The following is a 19,809-nucleotide window of genomic DNA, read 5'->3' as shown; positions in this document are numbered from 1 at the left end:
CTTGTGCCCTCATCACTATATCATGTACCATGTCCTCAAGCGGTCTTTCTTAGCCACTATGCTATTAGTGCTAAAAACCCAAGAAGGTACTCTTTTTTTTGGGGGGGGGAGTGGGGTTGGGCCACACTCGGTGACGCTTAGGAGTTACTCCTGGCTATGCGCTCAGAAATCACTCCTGGGACACCAGGGGATCTAACCGCAGTCTGTCCTAGGCTAGCATGGGCAAGGCAGACGCCTAACCGCTTGCGCCATCACTCCAGCCCCAGTTTTTGTTTTTATTTTTTTATATTTTATTTTTTTTGGTTTTTGGGCCACACCCGGCTGTGCTCAGGGGTTACTCCTGGCTGTCTGCTCAGAAATAGCTCCTGGCAGGCACGGGGGACCATATGGGGCACCGGGATTGGAACCAACCACCTTTGGTCCTGGATCGGCTGCTTGCAAGGCAAATGCCGCTGTGCTATCTCTCCGGGCCCTGTTTTTATTTTTAATTTTAATTTTTAGCCAAACACATCGGTGCTCTGGTTACTCCTGGCTCTGCTCTCAAGAAAAACTCCTGCTTGTGGAATTCTATGGGGTGCTGAGGATCAAATCGGGGTCAGTTGCGTGCAAGGCAATTATCTTCATCACTGTGCTATCTGGCCCCTCACCTTTCAATTTTATCTTCACTTCTAAACTTCAGTTCCCAGCCAAGAAGCATCCAGGTCCTGCTTCAAGGCAGCTGGGGAAGGAGGGCAGGGGTCTGCAGAAAAAACCCTGGGCCCGCACCCTGCAGGACAACTCCCTGGGAAGGAAGCATCAGAGCAGAAGATACTTGTTCTAGGGAACGTGTAGTTGGACTCCATAGCTCCTGGAATACAGGGGCAAAGTTAGCAATGGCTTCTGCATTTGTCTCTTGGCTTCTCCCACTAGCTGACACCCTGAGTGGTGTCCCAAGGGCAACAGGAGTCTCCCAAGTTGGACAAGCTCCACCTCTGTGCCTTGCCTCAGGCCAGCTGCTGGGGTCCAAAAGGGGTGAGAGACCTCTCCTCCAGTGGAACATCACTGCAGAGCCGTGTTTGCTTCTGAGCTCAGGCCAGGCCTTCGCAGATCAGGGCAGTGTTGCCAGTGTCCATGGGTCATGGGGGCCAACATAGGCCTGAGGGGGGGGGGGGGAGAACATAGGTCACTGGGCAGGAGATGTCCCAGGACAAGTGCGAGGGCAAAGCATTGCTGGCATTTCTGGGCAGATGCCTGCTGTCTCCGGGACCCAGTGGCCATGTTGGCACTGTGGCCTTGCTTGTTGTCCAGTGGCCATGGTCTGAAGCAACAGATGGTTTCTAAGGGTGGGACCGGGCATCCTCAGGCCAGAGCTAGTGAGTCCACATGATCGGCACCTGCCCGAGACCTTGGTGCAAGCTCGAGACTCGGGAGTTAAAGGTTCATTCACAGCCAATTTCTGCTAGCCTTTGCCTGGGATTTCCCAAGCGGGGCCAATTCTCAACTCCAGGAGTTCTGGGAGAACAGACTGGCTGGTCTACTCAAAGCTGTAAAGGCCTGCACCACCATCCAGAGAATGAATGAATGAATGGCTTTTCCAGCAACAGCCATGCCGTGCCAGTGAGCTGTTCCCCGGGTGGCTGCCTTGTGTGTGTCCATAGTCGCCTTTTCTGCTCTCATGTGTCAAGTGTTGGCAGAAGGGTGTTTTTCTATCCATGCTGCTCCCCACGGTGAGCACATAGCAGCAGGGTACATGTGGGGGAAGGAGTATGGCATGGCTAGGCGGCAAAGACAGTGGCATGAGCAAAGTTCCTAGGGTACAAAGCCAGGAGGTAGCTTGAGGCAGTTGAGTGGTTCCATAGTTCGAGTGGATGCAGGTGAGAGGGAATCCATATGGGAGGGGGTGGATGAAAGCCTGAGAGGACCCAGGATTTGGTTGGCTGCTTCCTGCCTGGGCTATAATAACCCCAACCTTTAGATGTGGGGGGACTCAGTCCCTGATGTTTTTCTTTTATGGTTGGTTTGTTTTTAGGTCACACCTGCCAGTACTCAGGGCTTACTCCTGCCTCTCTTCTCAGGGACATCACGTGATCCTGGTAGGGCTTGGGAAGTCCTGGGACTCAAACCCTGTTTGACTATGGCTGAAGGAAGTAAGCACCCTAATGCCTGTGCTGTCTCTCAACACCCGCTGTTGAGTGCCTAGATTCTGCCAGGCTCTACATCTCTGTGCCTGTTCATGCCTCTGCCCAGCCCCACCATCCCCTTGTTGGGGTATCAGAAGGAGGAGGTGCATGTGACGATCCCCAGGAGGGTCATTCACCCCAAACCCAGTGCCAATGGCCAGCTGGGAGGGGCTGAGGACTGCCCTGCCACCCCGAGGCTCTGGCTGAGCTTGTGCTGTAGGCATGGGGATTGAGGAGTCGCCTGTCCCTGCCATCCTGTCTGGCCTTCACTCCCTTTCCGGGCCCCATGCAGACGGGCCAGCCCCCACTCTGAGAAGAGTGTTTCTTAGAACCCCTACCCGTCTTTTTTTTTTTTTTTTTTTTTTTGCTTTTGGGTCACACCTGGCAGTGCTCAGGGGTCAGTCCTGGCTCTAGGCTCAGAAATCACACCTGGCAGGCACAGGGGACCAAATGGGATGCCAGGAATCGAACCACCGTCCTTTGCATGAAAGGCAAAAGCCTTACCTCCATGCTCTCTCCAGCCCCCAAAATAAGTGGTTTGTTTTTTTATTTTTTGTTGTTGTTTTTGTTTTTGTTTTTCAGGCCACACCCGTTTGATGCTCAGAAATTGCCCCTGGCTTCGGGGGACCATATGGGACGCCCTGTGGTCTCGATCTTTCCTTGGCTAGTGCTTGCAAGGCAGACACCTTACCTCTAGCGCCACCTCGCCAGTCATCGTCGTCCCGTCCCGTCCCGTGTGTGTGTCCGTCCCCCCCCCCCCCCCCCCCGGTCTTTTCAACCCTACAGATTTTGCTACTTCTGGTGGTTCCTTGACAGCCACAGGGGTGGTGGGAAACACTGCTTCTCCCCCAGAATGTTTGCCTGTGGCGGCAGCTTCCCCGGGGATCGTCCTGTGAGCACTTAACAGCCTATTCTCCTCCTGGTGCCCTAGCCTGCTCCTGAAAGGCATTCAAGAATGTGGGCTCCGTGGGGCCCTGCTGCAGCCTTAGATGGCCCCTGGCTGCCGACCAGCTAGGCCGGATCAGGTAGCAGCACTGGCGCCTGGGCTTCATGCACAGGGAGCCTGTCTCCCAAGGACACTTGTGCCAGGCCTCTGTGTGGCCTAGAGAAAGTCCAGCATCTCAGCCACTGTGGTCTGTGTCACACTGGCTTAGGTGTCCTGAGTAGGTGTGCCCAATGGGGACTGCTGTCCTGGGCAGCCTGGGAACATGTGCCCTGGCCCTAGCCTGCCTGACCTCGATGCTTTCCCAGCAGCTGGTACCCTGCGGCTCTACTGCCCAGCTGATGCTCCTACCATCTCTGCATGCCTGGCTGAGTGCATCCAACATGCTCCCAGGTGCTTCTCTTGGTCCTTCTCCCCAGCCCTACTCCACTGGATGCCTTTCTGGGTGACATTTATTTCCCCCACCCCACCCCAGGAAGGTCCTCTGCGCTTCCCCTTTGCTCACCCTGTTCTTATCCCTGTCTGTGCCCCCAGCTCTCAAAGAGTCCTTTCCCACTAATGTTTTCAGACTACTGAATGTGTCTTGTAGGCCAGGTAGAGAATAGAGGAATCCTCGGGTCTCTGACGGCATGTAGGCGTGTCCTTTGTTACTGATGGGGTGAAACGCAGAGGAGTGGCCAGCAGATTGGGGATTGCGAACTGGAACTGGGGGGGGGGGGGCTGCCTCAGACCCTGGGCTCCCCCTCCACACAGCAGACACGCAGACATCCTCACTGGCTGCCAAGGATCGGCTCCCTGCTTGCTCTCTCGAGCTCCAGAAAACACCCCAGTGGAAACTGCATGAATGATTGATAAGCGCTGAGGCTGTTTAATTTCTCCCCCTGTTTAATGGCCATCAATAATTGAATATGCTCTCTGTATGTTTTTAAGAAATAGCACCCATTTTGCCATCTCCGGTTTAGTGGGCTAAATGATTTAAGTGTTGAGGCTGTGTCTGTAGGTTGGGGGGGGGGGCGTGTGGAGGGGTACAGAGGCTCCGGGTGGGGGAGGCTGGTGTGAAGCCAGCAGTATGCAGGCGTGCATGAGTGCCTGCGTGTGTGCGAGCATGCGTGGGGGGTGAAGAGGAGAGAGAGAGAGAGAAGGTGGAGGGAGGGAAGAAGGGGCGGGTAAAAGGCAGCGCCTCTCTGCTCAGAGCAAGATAATTGCTTTTCTGGGTCTCACTGAGCCGCAGCTGAGCAGCTGTTGTGCCCCCCTCCAATTCTGAGCTTTCTTGGGTGGATGGCTCTAGGAGAATCAGGAGGGGTTATGGGCACTGCTGATTGCCATCATGGACCAAGAACCCCTTCCCATACCCACCCACCCCCCAGTATCTTTGCCCCCTGGAAAGCTTTTCAGTCTTTTTTTTTGGGGGGGGGGAGGAGTTTAGGCAACACCTGGCTCTGCACTCAGAAATCACTCTTGGCAAGGGATCCTATGGGATGCTGGGGATCAAATCTAGATTGGCCATGTGCTAGGAGAGCTGTGCTCTCATTCCTGCCTCTCATTTTATTATTATTATTATTATTATTATTATTATTATTATTATTATTATTTTGGTTTTTGGGTCACACCCAGCAGTGCTCAGGGGTTACTCTTGACTCTATGCTCAGAAATTGCCTCTAGCAGGCACAGGGGACCATATGGGTTGCCGGGATTCAAACCACCATCCTTCTTTTTTTTTTTTTTTTTGGTTTTTGGGTCACACCCGGCAGCACTCAGGGGTTACTCCTGGCTCCAGGCTCAGAAATCGCTCCTGGCAGGCACGGGGGACCATGTGGGATGCCGGGATTTGAACCAATGACCTGCATGAAAGGCAAACGCCTTACCTCCATGCTATCTCTCCGGCCCCGTGAACCACCATCCTTCTACATAAAAGGCAAACAAACGCCTTACCTCCATGCTATCTCTCTGACCCATCATTTTTATTTTTAAAGCCGACCATATCTGCTGCCTACTGCTTTTCCTAGATGAGCCTGGGGTCTGAAGGGGGACCTGAGAGGGACCTGATGTCCCAAACTTTTCAGATGTGCCCGATTCCCTAGGAGGGCTCGCTAATATATTCTAGTGTGTTTCCTTTACTGGAGGGGCCAGGCTCTAGTTGACAGGCAGTTCCCATCAGCAGAGGAGATGGGGAAACTGAGGCAGATGGGGAAACGGACTCTGAGCTCAAGTCACCTCCCCCTGCCAAGCAGGACCACCACCTTCTGCTGACCTCTTAGCAGATAACCTCAATATGGCCCATACCCTGCAGATTGGTATCTGCAAGGCCCTCATTGACCTGTACCCCAAGCTCTAGGAGCTGCCCCCCATCTTCCATGGCTTTCTTATTTGGGGGGTGGGTTTTGGGCCACTTGGCAGTTCTTAGGGCTCGTTCCTGCTCTGTGCTTAGGGATCACTTGTGGGGCTTGGGTTCCATAATGGGATGCTGAGAATGAACTCAGGGCAAACACCCTCCCAATTGTGCTATCGTTTAGGGCTTAGGCCCTCCAATAGCATTTGTAAGCCACAGTGACTAAAGGGAAAAGACAGGGTAGGGATTCATGATGAAAAAGTTTTGAGTACCCCCAAACCCCTGGCCCCTGAAGGACTGCCAGCTCATACAGATGACACATGACCCTTAAGACAGTGCTCTGTATAACACAGGTCAGGGATATAGACATAGTGGTGTGAGTATCTGAGACATCTGTTCATCCATACTTTCATCCATTCATTTGTCCATTCTCCATCCACCCACCCATTTATCTATCTGTCATCAGCCAGCCAGCCAGCCATTTACCCACCCATCCATCCATCCATCCACCCATCTACATGTTTGTTCATCCATCCATCCATTTGTGTCAATCCATCCTTTCATTCATTTATCTATTCATCCATCCACCCACCCATCCGTACTTGCATCCACCTCTCATCCACCCATCTACCCACACACCTATCCATCCATCTATCCATTTACCCATTCATCTATCTACCCATCCATTCACATATGTCCATTTATCTCTCTCCATCTGTCCATCCATTTGTTCATCCATCTTCCTGTTGTCCAGAAGCAACAACCAGAAACATGTGTCTTGAAGGCTAAAAGGACCCGGGTATGGACCCCTGATGCAGGTCTGACTCCTGAATATTCGTTTTGAATCTAGAGTCAGGGAAGGGGTGTCGGGACAAATGGTGCTTGTCTCAGGTGCTGCTGTGGCATGGGGCTGCCATGGGTGTGCCAGTGGATGTACTGGCATCTAGGGCCTTGATGTGAAGTCTAGAATGGGCCCTTCCTATGGGGATGGGGCTGTGCTCACTTTGGTGGGCATAGCAGCAGTGGCTGAGATTGGGGCTCCTGGGTAGGTGCTCACTATTCACTGAGATTGGTTCTCACTGCTTCCCTCTCCCCACAGGAGGTGGTGCTGCCCACGTGGACTGCTGGCCGGCCGCCCCAGCCCCCCCGCGGCATTCCGTTACACACTTGGTGGCTGCAGGCCCAGCAGGTGGCAGAGGCCTTCAAGGTAAGTATCCAGTGGGCGTTGCATGGCCATAGAGTCAGGCTTCCTGCCTCTGTCCTCTTGCAGAGGGACATACAGGAGTTCGGTAGCACTGACCACATATGACATGGAAGGGGAGGCTGGATTATCCCCCAGGGAAGAGGTCATGGGTGGCAGGCTGAGTCTGGGTACCCTAGGCTGCCGGCAATCTCCCTCTGCCACTCTTGCTCCTTGTGGGGTGCTGACCCTCAGTGCCAGCTGTCATTTGTGGCTTCCTTAAGCTACGAGACTCTCCATTGCCAAGTCCCACATAAGGCCTAACTGGGCCCCTGAGCCATTAGTCTGTCCAGGTACAGGACCAACTGAGAATACATTGTCCATGCCCAGAAGTGGTGCCCAGTGTCCTCAGCCCTGCCTCCCACCCATCTGGGGTTGCAGATGGTTCGTGGCCCACAGGGCTTAGCTGCCTGTATGACTTGAGAGGCCACTGTCCTACTCAGCTGCTCTTTGGAGCCTTAGGGCTAGGCAGGTCAGAGGTCACAGCTACGGTTTTTTTGTTTGTTTTTTTGGTTTTTTTGGTTTTTTTTTTTTTTTTTTTTTTTTTGGTTTTTTGGGCCACACCCGGCGGTGCTCAGGGGTGACTCCTGGCTGTCTGCTCAGAAATAGCTCCTGGCAGGCACGGGGGACCATATGGGACACCGGGATTCGAACCAACCACCTTTGGTCCTGGATCGGCTGCTTGCAAGGCAAACGCCGCTGTGCTATCTTTCCGGGCCCACAGCTACGGTTTTAACCCCTATGTGATGATGAGAGAGTGTGAGGCATAGAAGTCAGGTACTGCTGAGAAAGCACAGCAGGAAAAGCACTGGCTTTGCACACAGCTGACCCTGGTTCAATCCTTGGCATCCCCTAAGGTCCCCTGAGCCTAAGAGAATTATTTTGAGCTCAGAATCAAGAGTAACCTCTGAGTACTGCTGAGTGTGGCCCAAAAATAAAAACAAAACACAAAAAATAGCAACTTGATTTGGTTCAACTTCACCCTATGTTCTCCTGCTAGGGTAGGAACATCTTTAACGGAAGGAGGCTCTGGCCATGGGGTGCAGCCAACCCAGGCTCCATCCCCCCACTTTCATTCCCTTCTGGGCCCCTAAGCTTTACCAGAAGAGATCCCTAGCCCTGACAGATGTGCTCTTCAAAAAAAAGACTGAAAAAAGAGAAAAATACACTTGGTCTCATGTTGCATGCAGATGGGGAAACTGAGGCTGGGTACAGACACCCACCGTGGCTCCATATGCCTTCCTGTCCCTTTGAATTGAGGGATGTGTCTCAGGAGCCTGCAGGGAAGCTTTGTGAGGGTGGTTTCACCTGGCAGTCTTGTCTCATACCCAGCTGACCTGAAAATGCTCTGGCCTAGGGCCTGCAGGAAAGGCCGGCTAAGACTGGAGAGAAAACTTAGCGTGGGGCACCCCAGGTTCTGTCCTTGACACGTACCATCCCCTTCACAGCTAGATGCCTCCCTCAGCTCACCTGGCAGAGAATAGACAAGTAGGGAAGTGGGTCCAAGAAGTTAGGGGACACCCAGGGGTTTGGGTTTGGGGTTCCTGAGCTGCATCTGGTGCTGCTACACGGAATTTCCTCCTACTCTGCACCCAGGACTCTGCTGAAATGTGGACCACACTAGGGGTTGCTTTTACCCCTGTATCTTCTTTCCAGCCCTCAGGGATTTCTCTCTCTCTCTCTCTCTCTCTCTCTCTCTCTCTCTCTCTCTCTCTCTCTCGCTCTCTCTCTCTCTCTCTCTCTCTCTCTCGCCCGCCCGCACTCTCCTCTCTCTCTCTCTCTCTCTCTCTCTCTCTCTCTCTCTCTCTCTCTCTCCCACCCCACCCCCTCCTCTCTACATATGGGATACTGGGATTCGAACCACCGTCCTTCTGCATGCAAGGCAAATACCTTACCTCCATGCTATCTTTCCGGCCCCAGGGATATTTCTCTTCTGCCTCACTCCCACCCCAATAGTCTTAGCTGAAAGCCACAATCTGCTGCTGCCAGAAAAGGCCAGCTGTGCCCAGGACACAAGTCTGGGAACTCTGGGGAATGGGGAGGCAGGGGTCCTCCCCAGAGAAGACAGAGCAGTCCAGGAACCCTGCCAGATGTAGGCTGGGTGCAGTTGGGTTTGACTGAGGCAGATATGCAGGACCACTAGTGGTGCTAGAAACTTCCTGGTAGTTCTGACTCCAGTGCCCAGCAGACAGCCTTGTGCTTTTGTGCCTCAATCTCCCCTGCCTTTACCAGGGCTCCTTTGGGGATGGGGAGGGGAACAGGAGCAGCTTTGGACCCCTGGAGAGGGCAAGGGTAGGTGGACCAGAGTGCAGCTTCTGGCTCCTGGATGGTCTTTAGTGCCTGAGACTGAGTCCAGGGGTGATTGAAGGGTTTCCTCCTGGGACAGACAACCTCCATGTTCAGAGGTTGTGGAAATGGTGCTGGCATCCCCGGCTGTGAACAGCAGAAAACCTGCAGAGAGGAGGGCTCTTAGTGGTGCCCTCCTGGGGCACTGCCCAGCCAAACCGTTTCTTGATGGGCACCTGAGGCCTGGTCATTGCAGAACCGTTGCTTTCTGTGGGACCTCCTCTCAAGGGAGCTTGTGCCCTGACTACGTAACACCCTTAGTTCCCATCTCCCTGAAGTTTCTTCAGTGGGTTCAGGCTCTGTCTGCTTGGGAGGCTCAGAATTCTTTGTTGAAGTGTCAGGCAGCCAGGTTCACAGGAAGGCACCGAGTTCCACAAAATTGCGCCTTGCCTATGTGGCACCCCTCAGGTACAGCCTGGAGAAACTGGCCTGCTTCAAACCCAGAACTACAGGCTCCTGCCACTGCTGCCTGCTGAGGGAGATGGACATACCACTAGGGGAAGAGGTGGGGAGTTCCCGGAGAAGTGGGCTCAAATCAGGCCCAGCCCTAAACCTGGCTGTTCACATCTCTGGATGCATGTCTGCCCGTAGGTGGAGCCCCTGAATCAGGGGGAGAGTCCGGAACCAGACTCAGCAAGTCTCCTGCAGGAGCTGAGCTTGGCTTTACCCCTGTGCCAGGTCTGGCCTGTGGCATTGGGGAGATGGGCTCCCCGCCCACCTGGCCACCCCCTGTGCCTGGACTTTGTCCTCTCCCTGGGTGCTGAGGTTGACAGAGGAACAGTGCCCTCCAGCCCACGTCCAGTTGCCCGGCCCAGGCCTGCCAGGTCCTCGAAATACCCTTTCAGAGTCCACACCACTTCTGTGCTCCCTCCCATGTCCCCTTTGTCCTGCCAACATGCTTGAGACCCAAGACCCCTGGCCTGTTGCCTCCAGCTTTATCCATCCACCCATGCCAGGTCTTTGCAGCTGGCATGGGTCTCACCTGTCCAGGCCCTTCAGCGGTGCCTGGTTTGAAGGCACTGGGGTGGGGAGCAATGTTTGCTGAGTCTAAGCCACCACCTTGCTAGCAGCAGTCGTGGGGAGATGCAGGGGCTGTGGTGCCTGGTGAGAGCTACTTTCTGGTTGACTCCCCCCTCCATCTCCCACTAGACCCTGGAGCAGCTGTTTGGTTTGTGAGGCTGCCCCGCCCCCACACTGGCCCTTCTTCTATTTAAACAAATCAATTCCACTGCGGAGTTTCCTGCCCTAATGATGAGCCCGCAACATCGATCCCCACAGCTCTGCAGCCATGACAGAGAGCCGAGCAGGGCTCTGAGAGGCTCCCGGGGGCAGGGGCATAGGAGCTGCGGGGGGTGGGGGCTCTGCCCAGCAAGTCCTGGCAAAGACTGTGGCATTGAGGAATCGGCCCCTGGGGTTGCAGTGAACGGGCAAAGGGCAGCGCATAGCTCCAAGGAGCAGCCACCATGGGGCAACTCATGCCTTCTCTAGGTCGTCCCCAGGGCAGATCCCGCCAGGACACGTCTCTGGTCCCTGTGGGGCAGATCCCCCCAACCCGTCCTGAAATATGTTAGTGGCACCAAGTGTTGGGGTGACATGAGCAAACTCAGGCTGTGAGGCTGGTGCCAGGCTACTGGACACCCTGGTCCAGGGCTCCAGACCTCCAGCTCCCAGGCCCCTGCTGCCCTCTGTCTCCCTTATTCTCCTCCTTTCTTCATCCTCCTTCTGTCCTTCCTTTCTGTTTTCTCGTCCTCTCCCTCCGTTTTAGTCCTTCCTCTGTCCTCACCCTCCTCCCTCCTTCCTGAAGTCCGCCCACCTCCCTCTGTCCTCCCATTCCCTCCTCCTTGTCCTCCCTCCCTTCTTCCTCTGTTCTCCCTCCTTCCTCCTGGAGACCACCGCCAGTGGGACCTGAGTGTGAGGGGAGAGCCTAAAACAGACACAGAGTTTGGGGGTGATGCTCACACACCCCATCCCACTCTGTCGCTTTTCCTCGAGTCCCTTCATGGTGCCCAGGCCTGCCCCCCTGTTCTTGTTAGCTTTGTTTATAAATAAACCAGATAAACGGGCTCCCTGACTCCCCTGAGCAGGCGCGTGAGGACCGGGGCACCGGCGGGCGTAATTGTACGAGGGAATCCATCAGCTCCCTAATTACCATTCATTTTGCATTTATTTCTGCTAATTAAAAAGAGAAGAACTCCTAACAACTTTTACGTAAATACTATATTTGTTCTATGTAAAGATGGGATGCTAATTTGCTGGTGATTAGCTCATTATCTAATTTTATAGCTGACACTTGGGACTGCCCGGGCTCCCCTCACACCCAGGTCCCACTGGCGGCCCCAGGTCAGGTGTGGGGAGGGGTCAGTAGAGGCTGGCTGAGAGGGCCAGAGGGCCCTCTGCAGCCCGGGGCTCCTCCATGTAGTTCTGTCCACACACTTTATCTGGACCCTCAGCTAGGAGCGGTGGAAGTGCTCCCCAATGGGTAGGGGGGGTCAGGAAAGACTCAACCCTGTGCTTCCCCTGCAGTATTCAGCCCCTCTGTTAAAACTCCAGCTGGAAAAAAAGTGAGGAAATAGCTTAAGGCACCCCTTGATCTCCTGGGGTCAGACTATCTATCTGGGCATGACTTTAAAAAAAAGAATTTTGAGCAACACCCAGCAATGCTCAGTCAAGGGTTACCCTTGTCTCTCCCTTCAGGAATCACTCCTAGTGGTGCTCTAGGGTCCTAGTGGGATGCTGAGGATTGAACCTAGGTGAGCTGCATAGAAGGCCAGTGCCCTCCCTACTACAGTGTTATTGCTCTGGCTTCCATCTAGGGGTAATTTAGTGGAATGGAGAAAAGAGAGAAGGTAGTTGGAACCCCTGATCTAAATCAAACAGTCTCTGTATTTCCAGAAACTCTTCCGACTTGCCCTCAATGCCACTTATGTCCTACTACTGTTGGCTTGTCTAGATAGACCCAGAGCCTGAGTACCCACCCCAGAGGCCTGGTGTGCCTGACCAGGGCAATCTGAGTCAATAAATTCAATTCAGTTCAATATACCTCAGACCCATATTCCATACTCTTCTGCTTTAAGTCAGAACAGGGAAGAGAGCAAGTGGGCAGTGAGTGACCCAGGCTACAGTGAGTGGGTGCAGTGCCCAGCAGGTGGGCTGAGTCGGGCACTATAGGAGACTCTGAAAACCCAGCCTCAGGCAGGAACTAGGGCTGGACCAGCCGGTGGCTCCATGGGAAGGAGACCATCTGCCCTGGAACTGATGCCTGCTGACCCAGGTGAATGTCACAGTGACCAGTGTGGTGTCACAGTGACTTGTGTGGGCAGTCGCAGTCACAGCTGATGCCCACTGGTGCCACTGCCCCTTCATGTCCTGACCTTGCCCTCTTTATTCCTCGGCCTGGTGCACATGGTTAGCACAGGACGGAAGTGGCGAATGACCTTGATCAGCCAGAGCTGGTGTGGTGGTTGCCAGAGGCTGCCTCAGACGACAGGATCAGATGTGAACTGCCCTTGCAGGACCTGGATGCTCAGGCTGGCAGAGGCCTCTTAGCGCCACTGACAAGTGCTTGAGCAAGTTGTACCCAGAGAGCAGGGGGAATCCCATCCTCCCTCCAGGACCACTCCACATCCCCGGAGATGCCCCATGCTTGCCCCTTTAAAGGATCAAGCTGGGGTAGATGTTGGTGAAGGTCACACTGGCAGTGGATCTGGTGCTGGAAAATTGAAGACCTGACTTGCTGTATGGTGAACAACTTTGTGAACTTTCTTTAAGCAACAGTGTTTAAATAAAGTTTCAAACAGGAAAGAATCAGGATGAAGAGGCTGTGTGACAAGGACCCTGGATTTCTATGGTCCAAAAAGCTACTTGTGATTTTTTTTTTCCTCCCTCTAAGGTTGGAGTGATTAGATCAGATTCTCAACCTCCAAATCTGGGTTTAAGGTACAGGAACTCGATCTATTTTGGCTTCTTTATGCTGCCCCTGCAAATCTCCCACAGACATACTGATCTGTGCAGGAACCCCAAACCCCTTTACTCTTTCACCATGCTGCACCCCAGGAATCTAGAGGAAGCTACCCCCCATATGCACTGAGTACGGAGCCCTGTGCTCCCAGCCAAAGATCCACCGTATATCCCCATGGGCCTGGGCATACACCAGACCAGCTGGGCTTGGGGCAATCTCTGAGGTTGTCCAGTGCCTTTGAGGCTGTTACTGGGGTGGTTGACTATGTGCCCCTCCTTGATTGGGTGGCCAGTGAGCTCCATGCCCAGTAAGCAGGGGTCTCAAACTCGCACCCCGAGGGCTGTTTGTGGCCCTCCGTACAACATTTTGTGGCTCTGCCCTAGAGGAATCTTTTTTTGTTTTGCTTTGTTTTAGTTGTTTGGGTCACACCCCCCAATGTTCAAGGCTTACTACTGACTTTGCACTCAAGGATCACCCCAACTTTGCCTCCTGCGGCCCCCAGGTAAATTGAGTTTGAGACACCTGAAGTAGAGCAACTATCCAGGCATTGGGCCATGCAGTTTTCAACTGGAGTTTAAGGAGTGTGTGTTCGGGGGTGGTGTGACACCCTTCAAGACTTCATCTGAGATACAGAGCACCCCAAGTTTCGGGCAGTGCCTCCAGGGGCCTAAAGAGGCCCTGTGGACCCTCACCCCGCCCCACCCCCACCCTGGCCTGAGTCCCGGCTCCGGCTTGGACATTTATAACTCACAGCTGTGCGGTCCGGCCCAACTGACTGTGGTAAACCGATCTGGCTTCAGGAAGTCCCGGGGCCACTCCCTGCAGACCCCACACTCGCCCTCACCCCCTGACACCACATCCTGTTCTCTGCGGGAGAGCAGGGAGCTTCGAGGGGGCCCCTGCCTATAGCCATGCCTGGGGGGAGAGCCGGGCCCACGGACCCCTCCCCAAAACCACCCCTGAAGCCAGCAGTGTACAGAGGCCTGTGCTGCGCGTGTGGGCTCAGAATCGTGTGCTCTTGAGTCTGTGCAAAGCAGCCACCCAAGGAGCCTGCATGGGAGGTAAAGTGGAAGTCTCAGGGAATTCAAGGAAAAGGGGGAGGGTCTTTTGCTGGGAAACCCCATTGGGGATCCTCAGGCCAAGGGGTCCTCCCAGAACAGAGTATGTTGGTGAGGATGGGCTGGGCTAACTGAAGGGGCTGCACTGCCCCCTGCACTCCTCACTTCCCTTGTCTTTATCTTTGCTGTATTCTTGGGCCTGATTCAGTGAACCAATCCCTCTATGACCTTTTCTCCTTTGGTCCAGGAAGAGGGAGGACAAACAATGGTGCCAGAGCTCTGCCCAGCATGACTGATAATCTGCGATGAGATTCCAGAATCAGTAGCCAGAAGAAAATGTGTAGTTTTGTTTCATTAGCTGCCTATGTTATAAGGTATATTAGTAAAATATAACCTGCATAGGTTATATTCTTGATGTAAAACAATTTTATTTTTTATTTCTTTATTTGGAGGCCACACCCAGTGTTGCTCAAGGGTTACTCCTGGCCCTGTACTCAGAAATTACTCCTGGCAGGTTCAAGAGGCCCCGAAGGATGTGGGGTGGGGTGGGGGGTGGTGGGGATTGAACCTGGGTCTGTTGTATTTGCATGTGAACCAATGCCCTCCCCCACAATGCTGTTGCTCTGGCCCCAGTGACTTCATTTTCATTTCTTTTGTTTATTTGGTGGTGCTTAGGGTTGACTCCTGGCTTTTGGTAGGGTTTATGGGACTCTATGTGGATCGAACCCAGGTCATCTGGCTCCCTAAATCAACTATTTTATATAGATAATGGCTTTGGGCCATATGTATTTGAGCTTCCAAAAATAAGTGCATGGATAAGAGATGAACATCGTATCCTCATATGGGAAGATCCAGGCTGTGACCTGAAGTTTGGGGAGTACTAGTACAATTATCACTTATCTTTGCTGCCTTGAAGTCTGTGCTCACAGCTGACTCCTTGACCGTATTGGGGGGGGAGGGGGGAGTTACTGAGCCACACTCAGTAGTGCTCAGGGCTGACTCCTGCCCCAGTGCTCAGGGATCACTCCTGCTGGGGCGCAGGGGACCATGTAGGATGCCTGGAATTGAACCCTCAGTCAGTCCTGTGCAAGGCCAGCACTGTTCCTGCTGTGCTCTTTCTGGCTGTCTCAGCCCCTCTGTGAGTTTTAAGTGTTTCAGCTCGAAGGCAAGAGCAGACAGGTGTGACATGGGCATAGCGGTGAAAGTGCTGCACACAGTAGCTTCAAGTGTTCGTCAGAGATGAGAGAGCAATTCATTGTGAGCACTCAGAGCCAAGATCATTCAGGAAGCCAGGCAGATCCAGATCAGGTAGCTCTGGCCAAGACTGTTAAAAATACCCCTTGGCTTCTCCTCAACTCCACAGACAGGCCATGGCGTGAAGGCCATGGCACCCTTGCTCAGTAGCAGAGATGACTGCCCAGAGCGCCAGAGGAGCACAACTTGCATGTTTGGTTTCTGTCTTTCGTCTGTGTTGGGCTGTGACTTCTGTCTCTGTACTCAGGGTTTACTCCTGAAGAGACTCATGGGACTGTATGGAGTGTCGGGGGATCAACCCTAGGTCGGCCTCCATGCAAGTACCTTATCTGCTGTCCTATTTCTTTTCTTATTTTGATCATAGTGGCTTCCCTATTTGTATAGGCCCTTACTAAGAGCTTGTTTCCCCCTGGGAGTCAGCCAGCTTATGGGATGCAGATGGTGGCTTAAGTGGCAGGGCCCACTGGGAGGAATAGCAGGCTTTTGGCAGACCCTGGACAGGCAACTGACACTGTTCCCTCTTCCTGTGTCCACAGCACGAGAAGGCAGCCCAAGGCATCAGACCAATGCTGCGCGCTGTGTGAGAGAGAAGTCTCACCCCAACTCTGGGCTGTCAACCGGCAAAGGTAACCCAGCCCCCCAACTCCCACCCTTGCGCCTCCACCTGAAAGCTGGCCAGGGCCTAGGGCAGCCCTGCAACTGCTGTGGGCTGGCATTGCCTGTTCCAGTTGCTCTTGTCTCCGAAATGGGTCCATGTGACATCTCTGAAATGACCTGTGACCCTGCACCCAGCTGGTGTGGCCTGTACTTAGTGTAGACTTGTCAACTGTGGGGTACCATCATCTCAACCATCAGTTGGTGGTGTCTATTGGAGCCTGGACAGAATTGCCTGTGCACACCTGGGCACAGTGGCTATGAACCTCTTGTGGCAGGTTGGAAGTTACAAAGTGAGGTTCTTCATGGCTCTGGACTTGCGGTGACCCTATAATCTCTGGCTCCCTACTCATCCTCAGTTACTCCTCCATCTGCCCATCCATCATCTTCACCGTCTAGACCCCATCCTTGCCCTCCCCACCCTCCCCTCTGCAATTCACCTCTTTCCCTACCCCCTTCTCCTAACATCCATCCACTTAACCTCATACCTCAGCCACGGGACAGCACCCACCCCACTGGGCCTGCATTGAGAGCAGGGTTGGGGGCTGGACTGATAGCATAGAGGGGAGGGCATTTGCCTTACACACATCTGACCCAGGTTCAACTTCCAGCATCCCATAAGGTCCCCTGAGCCCTGCTAGTAGGGAGCCCTGGATACAGAACTAGGAGTCAGCCTTGAGCAGTTCTAGGTGTAGCCCAAAGCAAAGACACAAATGGGTGGTGTGTAAGTCCGCAGGGTTGCCCTCGGGGCCCAAGTGCCAGCTCATTTGAAGTAGCCTTTGACACCCTTGGCAGCAGAAGAGAGATCAGGGTGGAGGAAAAAAAATAAGGTGCTGTCAGGGCTAGAAGGGTCTGAGCCCCCTGACTGGGGAGAGGGAGCAAGTGGGGACTATCAGGGGTGAAAATGCAGCATAAGAAGCCTTTGGTAGACAGGCAGACTCTGCTGATAATGCGGATTCCCACAAGACAGAAGAATCAAGGGGGCTCAGTGGCAGCAGGAGGGGCCCAGGCCCTGGAACAACAGCTCCCCCAGCCCTACCTGGCCTTAGTGGCAGGACCCGAACACCAAGGTCCTGGAGCACTGCTGGCCACGCCGGAGAGCTGGGACTGGCCGCTTTCATCCTGTCTGCATTCTTGCACCTGCTTTTGAGAACCTCTAAGCCTCACCTACCCAACTCTCAGTTTCTGGGCCTGATAATCTGCCACTGGTCCCAACCATATGCTTAAGTACACCGGCTTTGGGCCCTGCCACAGTAGGTCCAGCTTCCAGTGGCATGTTGGGGGCCCCACCTGCAGCCTCCAGGGACCAGAAACTCTCAGCCTCTGATTTGGAGTATTTGTGCCATGGCTTGGCTTCTGGTGGACAGCGGCCAAGAGGGTCAGGGACGGCTACAGAGGAACCACTTACCCATGGAAGGCCCCAAGTCAGGGCTGGTACACAGAGCAACCTAGGTGAAGGGCACAGCCCTGCCCATCTGTCTGAGCAGAAATGCCTAGGTACAGGGTCCTTTTTTACATTGAGCTCAGACAGAACTGGGCAGAGGTTAGGTGACCCCCTTAGTCCCTGAAACACGCCCCCGTCATGGTGGAAGACGCAGACATGGGATGCCATGTCCTGGGATGGTGGTGGTAGGGAAACATGTGATCTAGTGCCAGGAAGACAGGACCACAAAGGGATCCCAGGCTATTGGATTCAGTTCCTTTTTTTTTTTTTTTTTTTTTTTTTGGTTTCTGGGCCACACCCGGCAGTGCTCCTTGCTCTGGCTCAAGAGATTGAACCCGGGTCAACTGTGTGCGAAGCAAGAGCTCTGCACAGTGACCTCTCTCTCCCACCCCAGTTTCACTGTTCTAGAAGCTTCACACTACTAACCCTCAGGGCTAGTCCATCCACATGGCCTGACTGGGGCTCTCAGGGCACCTGGTGGCAGGTGGCAGCTGACCTGATGCTAGTGAACCCATGTCCTGGGTGACCAGTCTCGTCATGCCTGGCCACTCTTCACCCAGCCCCACACCTCTCAGTCCACTTGAGGGGATATCTTTTCACTGCTGTGGAGACAGGGACCCAGGTCCTGGCCTACTGGGCAGTCCAAGGCACAATAGATAGCTGACTGGGCCCTGCCCACCCTGGGCACATGCCCACTGCCCACTTCCTCTCCAGCACCACTTGCCTCATAGCACCCTCTGGCTGAAGGTGCCGAGTTCCTCAGCAGAAGGCTCCATTGTGTCTATGTTTAAATATAGATTACTAATGAAATGCCTTTTCATTGCCTTCCCAGTGAATAGTTTCCGTGTAAAGTTAATTTGCAGTGTTATGTAAATTCTGTTTAACTTCAATCAAGTTTCTAATTATGTTTTTACCGCAGTAATTCCCATCTGATTTGTCATCTCCTGTTAGGTGTTTAATGTTGGGTGGGAGAGTGTGTGTGTCCCCCCACCTCCAGCCTTCTCTTCTCCACCCCCTGGGGTCTCTCTCCCCTCTGCTGTCTCCTTGTCTCTCTCTCCTCCCTCCCCTATCACTCTCTCAACACCCTCTTTCTCTCTCTGTCCCCCACATCCTCCCCTAACTCACAGTTGCTTCTCCATTTCTCACTTTCCTTCCCCAACTTTGCTAAACCTGCCATTAAGTGTTTGGGGCCACTAAGTGGAGGATTCCTGGGGCCTGGTGGGCCCATGTGGGAGCTTTGGGGCTAGGTTCATACCTGCATCAAGGTGGCCCCTAATTGGGGATCTCTGGATAAAGAACATAAGGGCCAGTGGCTCTCTGGGCTGAGGCTGAGCCTACATATATGAACTTCACCTCTGGGCTCAGAGACACTGGCTGGGAGTTGCTTCAGAAAGGATACATGGGGCTGGCATCAGCTCCACCTTACATTCTGGGGAGCCTCTGAGCCAGACCTCTGGCTGGACAGGCTAGAACAGGGCACCTATTCTCACAGCCTGATGCCCATCTCGAACTCTATCAGTGTAGGTGGCTCTGCGCTGGGCAGGAGGCCCAGCCAAACCTCTCCTGCCCACTAGGGCCCCCTCACAACCCATGGCTCAGCCCCAGATTGGGGCTTTCCCTTCTCAGGAGGCTGGGCCAAGGGCACCCTGCAGGCACCTAGGTGTGAAGGACAGAAGGAAAGTCCCCAAGGTGACAGGAGATCTGGGAGTTCGTGTGTGTGTGTGTGTGTGTGTGTGTGTGTGTGTGTGTGTGTGTGTGTGTGTGTGTGTGTGTGTGACACCTTTGAATATACTATGTATATCTGTGCGTGCATTGAGGGTATATGTGTTGCGCGTGTGTGTGTGTGTGTGTGTGTGTGTGTGTGTGTGTGTGTGTGTGTGTTTGTGCATATGTGAGACCCATGAACTGCACCCGTCATTACAGCTTTACTTGGGTTGTGCAGCAATGGGTGCTGAGGCAGCTTCAATGGGCTCCAAGCTCTTCAATGCTGCTTCGACTGGGAAATGGCCCTGCTCTGGACCCCCAAGTTTCCCCATCTGACAAGGAAGGGCTATGGGCCTCTGGCTCAAATGGGGGGCCCTGTTCTCTGCTTCCCTCTCCACCTCTCACATACCACAGAGTGTCTGGGCCCAGGGGTGCTGGCTGTTGAGGGTTGGTGGCTTGGGGTGTCTGAGCCCAGCTACGAGATCCTGTGGATATTTCCCTCTGGGCCAGAATGAAGGGCTCAGGAGCTGCACCCACATTTCAGGAATGGTATCTATTGTGAGAGGATTTGGGAGTCACCCCAAAGACCTCGTATCCAGGGAAGCTCTGGGCCAGCTCATGACCCAGCTCATAACCAAGGCCAGGAAGGGGACAGGGTGGTGCTAGCCCCTGTGACTAAAGATGGGTTTTGGGGTGTAGGTGGTCTGAGAACTCCGAGCT

General features: G+C 53.9%; 2 protein-coding genes across 4 annotated transcripts in view; both read left to right on the top strand.

Annotated features, from left to right (window-relative positions):
- PPIF (peptidylprolyl isomerase F) overlaps positions 1–19,809 on the top strand; it is a 531,572-nt gene that overhangs the window by 404,805 nt on the left and 106,958 nt on the right. The window lies entirely within an intron of this gene.
- The window catches only part of ZMIZ1 (zinc finger MIZ-type containing 1), a 95,958-nt gene continuing 82,684 nt past the window's right edge, over positions 6,536–19,809 (top strand). For all 3 annotated transcript variants that reach the window (XM_049789621.1, XM_049789622.1, XM_049789620.1), the window contains exons 1-2: positions 6,536–6,638; positions 15,824–15,913. The gene's annotated coding sequence lies outside the window, so the exon portion shown is untranslated. The remainder of the gene's footprint in view (positions 6,639–15,823; positions 15,914–19,809) is intronic.

The sequence above is a fragment of the Suncus etruscus genome, chromosome 15 (assembly GCF_024139225.1).
Source record: "Suncus etruscus isolate mSunEtr1 chromosome 15, mSunEtr1.pri.cur, whole genome shotgun sequence".
Classification (NCBI taxonomy): Eukaryota; Metazoa; Chordata; class Mammalia; order Eulipotyphla; family Soricidae; genus Suncus; species Suncus etruscus.
This window is presented reverse-complemented; position numbering and strand designations above follow the sequence as displayed.